This window comes from Asparagus officinalis, chromosome 8 (assembly GCF_001876935.1).
Source record: "Asparagus officinalis chromosome 8, Aspof.V1, whole genome shotgun sequence".
NCBI lineage: Eukaryota > Viridiplantae > Streptophyta > Magnoliopsida > Asparagales > Asparagaceae > Asparagus > Asparagus officinalis.
Window position 1 is genome coordinate 85,986,130 of NC_033801.1, and position 10,710 is coordinate 85,996,839.

At 33.6% G+C, this 10,710-nt stretch overlaps 1 long non-coding RNA gene across 1 annotated transcript; it reads left to right on the top strand.

Annotated features, from left to right (window-relative positions):
* LOC109822624 lies at positions 529-1,137 on the top strand. The gene is made up of 2 exons (XR_002242194.1): positions 529-590; positions 987-1,137. It is a non-coding gene; the product is annotated as an uncharacterized LOC109822624 (long non-coding RNA).

Here is a 10,710-nt window from a genome sequence, read left to right on the forward strand (position 1 = left end):
CCAAATATCAACACCACAATACTCTCTTAATTTAACTTGGTATTTTGTCATTCTCCCAACAACAAATAGAGTCCAAAGTTTCTTTCCATCATATTAACTAACTGATTTCTTTATTTACGTACACATATACACGAGCACCATGATTTACCTCAAAGAAAAATGACAGCAAAGAGGAGTAGTATATGCTTCTATCAAGTGAACCCACACATATCTAAAAATTGGCTACTTCCTGGAAATAATTTATATACATATAGTACTTGGTTTAGTGGCTTTTTCTTGTTCTAATTAGTCCTCAACTATTGGTATCTCTTTTTATATATATGCATTGCTTGTGTCCTTATGGATCAGTTTGTACATATATTGATCAGTTTGTACATATATTGATGCATTGTTTGTGTCTTTATGTTACACTCAGGAAGGTGAGGAAGAAGGTGAAGAAGCATTGTTTGTGTCTTTATGTTACATATATTGATGCATTGTTTGTGTCTTTAATGCTGATTGTGTGAAAATTTGATGGGTTTTTAGGTTATGATGCGACGAGCGAGTATGAAGACTACCCTAGATATGATGGAGCGGAGATGCCACATTCTGTGAGTTATATTTGTAAATCATAATTAAACTTAAACCGGTAATCTGGTGCTTTTAATTTGAACTATTATTTATGTTTTTTTATTATTGAAATGTTCGGTCATGCTGCTTATTATCTCTAGTACTAGTCAACATTACCAGTATCCTTCACCATACTATCAGTCACCCTGACCTTCAAATGCACCATACAGTGTTAACTAATTAAGCTCCAGCATCAAAAGGAGAAGCTGTCTCTACCTCATCTTAGTTACTTAAAAAAAGATTTATATGCAACTCACAAATTTCTGCAGCGACTATGCTGATTTAATGATTCTGTTTTATATATGCATTGCTTGTGTCCTTATGGATCAGTTTGTACATATATTAATGCATTGCTTGTGTCCTTATGTTACACTCAGGATGATGAGGAAGAAGCTGAAGAAGGAGAAGAGGGCTTGAGTAAATGTATAGGGAAGGAGTTGAAGAAACTTCTGTAGTGTCATAGCTATTGTAAATAATTTATGTAAAAGTTTGTAAACAATTTATGTATCTCTCTACTATTTTGGTGAATGTATAATTTAAATATAATAGGATTTTTTATTGAAATATAATTAGATTGTGTTGAATATGAATATAATGTTTTGTTATTCAATATTGTGTATAAGCATCCAAAGTAGATTCTGCAAAAAAAAACACTGTAGCAAGTATCCTAGACGAAAATTCCGTCTAGGATGCTCAAATTCCGTCTAGGATACCTTTTTTAAAATTAAAAAAAAATAGAAAACCAATTTCCGTCTAGAATAATCATTCTAGACGGAAATTTCTGTCTAGAATAATCATTCTAGACGGAAATCTTTTCCGTCTAGGATGCATTATTCTAGACGGAAATTTCCGCATTCTAGACGGAAATCTTTTCCGTCTAGGATGCATTATTCTAGACGGAAATTTCCGTCTAGAATAATCCGTCTAGGATGTATTCTAGAATTATTCTAGACGGAAATTTCCGTCTAGAATAATCCGTCTAGGATGTATTCTAGACGGTTTTGAATTCCGAAAATTCCATCTAGAATGTATTTTAGACGGAATTTCCATCTAGAATAATACATCCTAGACGGAAACTTTCTAGACGGGTATTCTAGACGGAATTCCGTCTAGAATACCCATCCTAAATTCCGTCTAGAATACCCATCTTAGACGGAATTTTGAGTATCCTAGACGGAATTTTCAACGTCTATAATTAGCCGGCTAAAGTATCATACGCGCGCCACACTGAAGTTTATCACTATACAAGAAACTACTATGTACAATTTAATATAGTAGATTTGTGAAGTTATAACTTATAAGCTAGTAAAAATTACAATTGACTAATTGATAGTTCTGAATGTCCAGCTCATGCTGCGATTTTCAACGTCTAACGCTATTTAAATTGCATTTTCTTTCCCATCTTTAAAAAAACGCGCAAAACTTCTATTATAGTATCTTTTAGCCTTTTGATGACCAACAGGACAGCCACGATATATATATACAGCAAAATTATCAATAATTAAATGTTAAAAGAGGAAATCAGCAACAATTAAGTATCTTGAATTAATTCTAGACAAATTGTGGTATTAAACCAAATCCACCTTTATTCTGATTTGAGAAGAGCTGGTTCCACAACAAAAGTTTTGTTCCTTTTATTCATAATTCTTGGACATCTTTTCAATGTGAAGGTAATCCTGCAGATATTTTTATTAAAAAGCTGAATATTCTAAAGAGGAGAATTAAGTGGTGGAGAAAACATATATATGGATCCTTATTCTCTAGAAAAGAAAATTTGCTATCTAAAATCAACTCTTTTGATTTAATTGAAGAACAAAGACTTTTATCTTCAGCTGAGTTGAATGAGAGGAAGTCTCTTTAGTCATGTTTTAATTCTATCATCCAAGAAGAAGAAACGTATTGGTCACAAAGATCTCGTATACAATGGCTAAAAGAAGGGGATGCAAACATTTCTTTCTTCCATAGAACAGCTTCTATTCATAAAAAATCAAATCACATAGTTTCTATAAATCACATGGGATCATAAATTACAGATAATGGAGAAATCTCTAAGGCTTTCCATGACTATCATTCGCATCTTTTTGGTCAGGAAAATAACAGTAATAAGAGATTTTTTATACCTTGATCAAATTCCAAATGTTTCAACTCTTGAGGCTACTTTCTCTGAATCAGAAGTCAAACATGCTGTCTTTAGTATGAATCCAAATAAGGCACTAGGACCAAATGGTTTTTCTTTACTTTTTTACCAATCTTTTTGGGATTTACTTAAAAGTGATATTGTTGATCCCATGAACTTTTTTGGTTAGAATCCTTCATCCCTTCAAAGAGTTAATAGAGTCCTAATACTCTCATTCCAAAAACAAAAGAAAGCTCCACAGTCAAAGATTTTCGGCCTATCAATTTGATTAACTGTATCTTCAAAATCTTCACGAAAATCTTAGCTAATAGATTAGCACCTCTAATAAAGGATCTAGTGGCTCCTACTCAGTCTGCATTTCAAAAAAGCAAATCAACCCTTGACTCTGTCTTAATTGCAAATGAGATGATTCATTTTTGTTCTAAGAGGAAAAAAGAACTGGCCATGTTTAAGATTGATTTTGCTAAAGCTTTTGACTCAATAAGCTGGAATTTTCTAATTAATCTGCTAAAGGCTAGAGGTTTTGGAGATAAATGGTGCTCTTGGATTTATTATATTATATCTTCTTCAAACTGTACAGTTCTTGTTAATGGATCTCCCTCCAGGCCTTTTAATTGCAAAAGAGGTCTTAAACAAGGAGACCCCCTATCCCGTATGTTATTTAACATATAAGTTGATGTCTTAAGCAAAATGATCATGTACAATGTGGATGATGGTTTATTATCTAGCCTGCACATTAAGGAACCTCTCAATCATATTAGAAGCCTAAAATTTGCAGATGACACTTTAATTTTTGTGAAAAGTACCTACAGAGATATATCTTCCCTAAAGGCTATTCTATATATTTTTAAAGATATCTCAGTTCTGGCCATTAACTACTCCAAATCATCACTAATATATTTTGGTAGTATGTATATATATAATATGATATATTACATATGTATATATGTATATTTATAATTGATATGTATATATATATATATATATATAATATATAGTATTATATATATATATATATATATATATTATATATATATATATATATAATATATATATATATAATATATATAGATAGATATGATATATATACATATTTATAATATGTATACATATGTACATATGTATACATATGTAACACTGTGTGTACGTATATATGTATAATATGTACACACACCAACAACACACACACACTATATATATAATATATATATAATATATATATATATATATTTTATATATATATATATATATATTTATATATATATATAATATATATATATATATATTATAACATACATATGTATACATATGTACATATGTTGTACAACATATGTACCTTATGTTATACATATATACATATGTACATAGTATAGTATAGTATATATATATATATATATATATAATATATTATATTATATAATATATTATTATATATATACACACGTACATATATATATACATATGTATATATGTATACATACATATGTATATATGTATACATAAATATGTACATATGTATACATATGTATATGTACATATGTACATATGTGTACACATATGTACATATGTATACATATGTACATATATATATATGTATATAGATATATACATATGTATACATATGTACGTATACATATGTACATATGTACATATGTATGTTAGCCCTTATGTTTTGATGATGTTTTACAACCACCATTAACGGTACTAATGGCTTATTGAGTGCAAATGTAGTAAATTCTGTTATCAAGCTTGTTAGTACCATACATGGAGAATTGGATGGAATATACGCTACAACGATGATATTCAAAGGAGGAGGAGGCATAGTAATGAAGCAATGTTATTTCAAGAACAACAAATTCATATAAACGCTTCATCCAAACTCAAGCTATATCAAGACTTAAGAATTGTATTCTATGTGAGGATATTAGCTAGTTTTTATTCTCTCTCTAGTATTAGAATGTAGGCAAAGAGTTATTGATTTCACTTGAAGCTATTGGGACTCACACACACGTTTTCATACTTATGCTTTTAAGCGTTTTTCACAAAATACTATTTTTCACAAGTATGAGGACCTATCTACAAAATTCTTTTTTCAAACAATTTGGTTTTTAGTATTAAAAACATTTTACAAAGTTTCATAATTTTCAGAGGTCAAATAAATATTTTCTAAATATTTCTGTTTGAGTCAAAATACTGTTCTGGATTTTATCAGAATGCGGTCGACCGCACCGGTCGACCGCACTTAAGATCATTCGTCACTGGGCGACAGAGAGTTTGTCAGTCGATCGGTGCGGTCGACCGAAAGATCGATTTTTCTATCGGTCGACCGCATCGGTCGACCGATGAAGTCTTTGTTTGTTTCTTTATTTTTAGACCTGCTCGCGGTCGACCGGATTTTTCGTCGGTTGACCGAATTCTTTCTTTCGGTCAACCGAACGTTCTGTCGGTCGACCGAAAATCTCTTCGGTCAACCGAGAGCTTTTTCAACGGTCGGTTGCCTGGGTTCCTGTTCTATCCTTCCACTATGTTTGGCACAGTCTGTGGTACAGTCTGATAGAAGATTATTTCCTCTTTGAGAAGATTGGGTTGTGATTTTAAAATAATTAGTTTCTCCTATTTAAACCTATACCCCTTCACCTTCTTTTCTGCCCTAACTTTTGCAAAACCAAAGAGACGCTGTTCTTCCTGAGAAAAAATTTCAAAACCTGTTTCTCTGTGTTTTGTGTGTGTTCACCTCCCAGTTCCCAGCTTCAATGTATTCTTTCTATTTGTCATAGGGGCTTTGTAAAGAGAGAGTCTTGCACCATTTCTACTATTTTGTGAGTGTGATCTTGTGTAGATCAACTGTGAGGGAGTGTGATCTGTTGAGATCAAACTGTGTAGTGTGAGATCACGAGGGGATCGCTGTGTAGACGAAGTTCCGATTTATAAACCGGGTGTGTAGTGGATTTCTCCTCGAGAGTGGGGAGCGGGGACGTAGGTCAGCGGACTGAACCTCGTTAACACATCGCGCGTCAAAGGATAACAATTCCTAACCCTATCTCATTTACTTTGATTGCATTAGAATATTGTGGTTTGCTTGTCTTAATTTTTATTGCATAATTAGAGCCTCTTGACCCTAATCACCCCCCTCTAGGAATTCGCATCTAGAATGTATTTTAGACGAATCTGCCATGCTAGAACATAAACTAATGCCTAGAAGACGGAAACTTTCTAGACGGGTATGTCTAGAGCGGATTCCGTCTAGAATACCATCCTAAATTCCGTCTAGAATACGGCCATCTTAGAACGGAATTTGAGTATCCTAGACGGAATTTTCAACGTCTATAATTACCGGGGCTAAAGTATGCATACGCCGCTACACAGCTGAAGTTTATTCAGCTCTACAGAAAGCTACTATGTACAATTTAATAATAAGTAGATTTGTGAAGGTTATAACTTATAAGGGCTAGTAAAAATTACAAATTGACTAATGATAGTTCTGAATGTCCAGCTCATGGCCTGCGGATTTTCACGTCTAACGCTATTTAAATTGGCATTTTCTTTCGCCTATCTTTAAAAAAACAGGCGCAAAAGCTTCTATTATAGTATCTTTTAGCCTTTTGATGACCACAGGAATAACAGTGCCACGATATATATATACAGCAAAATTATCATAATTAAAGTTAAAAAGAGGAAATGCAGACAACAAGTTAAGTATCTTGAATTAATTCCTAGACAATTGGTGGTATTAAACTAAGGGTCAAATCCCACCTTTATTCTGAGTTTGAGAGAGCTGGTTTCCAGCAACAAAAGTTTTGTTCTTTTATTTTCATAATTCTTGGACATCTTTCAATGCTGAAGGTAGATCCTGCAGATATTTTTCTTAAAAAGCTGAATATTCTAAGAGGAGAATTAAGTGGTGGAGAAAACATATAGTATGGATCCTTATTCTCTAGAAAAAGAAATTTGGCTATCTAAAATTCACTCTTTTGATTTAATTGAAGAACAAAGTACTTTTATGCTTGCAGCTGAGTTGAAATGAAGAGGAAGTCTCTTAGTCATGTTTTAATTCTATCATCCAAGATAGAAGAAACGTATTGGTCCACAAAGATCTGCGTATACCAATGGCTAAAAGAAGGGGATGCAAACATTTCTTTCTTGACATAGAACAGCTTGCTATTCATAAAAATCAATCACATAGTTTCATATAAATCAGCATGGGATCATAATTACAGATAATGGAGAAATCTGCTAAGGCTTTCGCATGACTATCAATTCGCATCTTTTTTGGTCAGGAAAATAACAGTAATAAGAGATTTTTTATAGCGTTGATCAAATTCCAAATGTTTCACTCGTTGAGGCTACTTTTCTTGCTGATCAGAAAAAAAGTCAAACATGCTGTCTTTAGTCAAAATGAATGCCAAATAAGGCAACGTAGGACCAAATGGTTTTTCTTGTACTTTTTACCAATCTTTTGGATTAGCTTTAAAGTGATATTGTTGATCCATGAACTTTTTGGGTTAGAATCCTATCAATGGCCCTTGCAAATGAGTTAATAGAGTCGCTAAGTACTCCTCACTTCCTAAAAAAAAAGACAGCTCCACAGTCCAAAGATTTTCGGCCTATCAATTTGATTAAGCTGTATCTTCAAATCTTCAACGAAAATCTAGCTAATAGATTAGCTTACCTCTAATAAAGGATCTAGTGGGGCTCGCTACTTTCTCAAGTTGGTGTCTGCATTTCAAAAAAGCAAATCAACCCTTGGACTCTGCTTAATTGCAATGAGATGATTCTTTTTGTTCTTAAGAAGGAAAAAAGAACTGCCTGTTTAAGATTGATTTTGCTAAAGCTTTTGATCAATAAGGCTGGAATTTTCTAATTAATCTGGCTAAAGGCTAGAGGTTTTGGGAGATAAATGGGTGCTCTTGATCTTATTATATTATATCTTCTTCAAACTGTACAGGTTCTTGTTAATGGATCGTCCTGCAGGCCTTGTTAATTGCGAAAAGAGGTCTTAAACAAGGAGAGGAAAGTTGTCTGCTGGATGCGATGTTGGAGATATGTGGGTGGGCCTTCTGAAAATTCATGACAAAGTGTGGTTCTAGTATTGACAAAATTGGATGGAAGCAATCATTAGAGGAAATAAAAAAGGAAGCTGTAGAAAGTTCATTTTGGCATCTAATAACCCACGAAGTAAAAATCTTAAATACTGATTTTGGTATTTTGTCAGCATATGAGCATGATAGGAATCAGAGCATTGTGGTGTTGATATTTGGTAGGGTCAGGATTGGGCTTGGGCTCAGATAGTATATGAGATAAAAGTGAGACGAGGGGTTTTAGGCTAGACACTAAGAACAACTATGTTTTAGGCTTTAGTTATTCAGCAATTCATATCATCTTAGTATCTCGTTTCCCGCTAATAAAGGAATTTTCGTCTCACTTCTTTTGACAAGTGACTTGTAAATATGAGTTTTGATCACTGAGGTGCCTGCAGACTGTACAACGCATCGAAGATTTAAATATGGTAGATACCTTGTCTATCTTTTCTTTTTGCTGGCAAGCCCTTCCTTGTTAGTAATGCTCTGGCTGCAATGGGGAGAGAGGTCTGTCAATATTGGAACAGAGGTAGCATCTGCTCAAGCATCAGGAATTGAGTGAGGAAGAGCCAACATCAATAGTTCGGCATGTAGCAAAATGGTGATAGAATTATGCTAGAACGCGAGAATGGAGTTGATGTTGTCCGGTTGTCGTCGTTGCAGAAGATCCCTTCAGAATAAATTATGCTTTCGCACTGCAAGGCATCCCGGTTACGTGTGGAGGAGCTTGGGAGGGTACTTATTCAGTTCTCGCATTGTCTAAACCAAACTAAATTTCCTTTTCTGGGGGCTTATTAAAATCATTTGTAAGCGGATATCAAACACGAAATTATGCGAATACCAAATATGCAACACCACAATACTCTGCTAATTTAACTTGGTATTTTGTGCATTCTCCCACAACAAATAGAGTCCAAAGTTTCTTTGCCATCATATTAACGTTAACTGGATTTCGTTTATTTACGTACACATATACACGAGCACGCGGCATGATTTTACCTCAAAGAAAAATGACAGCAAAAGAGGAGTAGTATATGCTTTATCAGTGAAACGCAACACCATATCTAAAATTGCTACTCACTGGAAATAATTTATATACATATAGTACTTGTTTTAGTGGCTTTTTTCTTGTTCTAATTTAGTCCCTCAACTTTGGTATCTCTTTTTATATATATGCATTGGCTTGTGTCGCTTATGGATCGAGTTTTGTACATATATTGATCAGTTTGTACATATATTGATGGCATTGGTTTGTGTCTTTATGTTTACACTCAGGAAGGTGAGGAAGAAGGTGAAGAAGGCATTGTTTGTGTCTTTTGTAGATATATTGATGCCATTGTTTGTGTCTTTAATGCTGAATTGTGTGAAATTTGATGGTTTTTAGAGTATGAGGCGAGAGCGAGTATGAAGACTACCGCTAGAATATGATGAGGAGCGGAGACTGGCCACATTCTGTGGAGTTATATTTGTAATCTAATTAAATTAAACAGCGGGTAATCTGGTGCTTTTATTTGAACTATTATTTATGTTTTTTTATTCATTGAAATGTTCGGTCATGGCTGCTTATTACTTCTAGTACCTAGTCAACCATTAGCAGTATCCTTCCATACTATCAGTCACTGACCTTGCAAATGCACGCATAACAGTGTTAACTAAATTAAGCTGCGCAGCATCAAAAGGAGAAGCTGTCTCTACCTCATCCTTAGTTACTTTAAAAAAGATTTGATATGCCAATTCTCAACAATTTCTTGCAGCAGCGACTATTGCTGATGTTAATGATTCTGTTTATATATGCATGCTTGTGTCGCTTGATGATCAGTTTGTACATATATATGGCATGTTGTGTCGTTGATGTTACATCAGGCATGATGAGAAGAAGCTGAAGAAGGAGAAGAGGGTTGAGTAAATGTATAGGGAAGGAGTTGAAGAACTTCTGTAGTGTCATAGGCTATTGTAAATAATTTATGTAAAAGTTTGTAACATTATGTATCTGCTGCTACTATTTTGGTGAATGTAATAATTTAAATATAATAGGGTATTTTTAATTGAAATTAATTAGAATTGATGTTTGAATATGAATATATGTTTTGTTATTCAAAGATTGTGTATAGCACTCCAGAAGTAGATTCTGGCAAAAAAAAACACTGTAGGAAGTACGCTAAATTCGAATAAAAAAAAAAAAGAGGCAAAAAAAAAGAAAAAAAAAAAAATCAATAGGATCTCATTCGTGCTAGGATACTTTTTATAAAATTAAAAAAAAATAGAAAACGCAATTTCGTCTAGATAATCATTCTAGACGGAAATTTCTTGTCTAGAATAATCATTCTAGACGGAAATCTTTTCCGTCTAGGGATGCATATTCTAGAGCGGAAATTTCCGTCTAGAATAATGCCGTCTAAGGATGTATTCTAGACGGTTTTGAATTCCGAAAATTCGCATCTAGAATGTTTTTAGACGAATTCTGCCATCTAGAACATAATACTGCCTAGACGGAAACTTTCTAGACGGGTCATGTTAGAGCGGAATTCCGTCTAGAATAGCCATCCTAAATTCCGTGCTAGATACCGGCCATTCTTAGAACGGATTTGAGTATCCTAGACGGAATTTTCAACGTCTATAATTACCCGGCTAAAGTATCATACGCGCGCTACACCTGAAGTTTAATCCACTTACAGAAACTAATCATGTACAATTTAATAATAGTAGATTTGTGAAGTTATAACTTATAAGGGCTAGTAAAAATTACAAATTGACTAATTGATAGTTCTGAATGTCCAAGGCTGCGATGGCCTGCGGATTTTCACGTCTAACGCTATTTAAATTGCATTTTCTTTCGCCATCTTTAAAAAAAAGCGCGCAAACTTCTATTATAGTATCTTTTAGCCT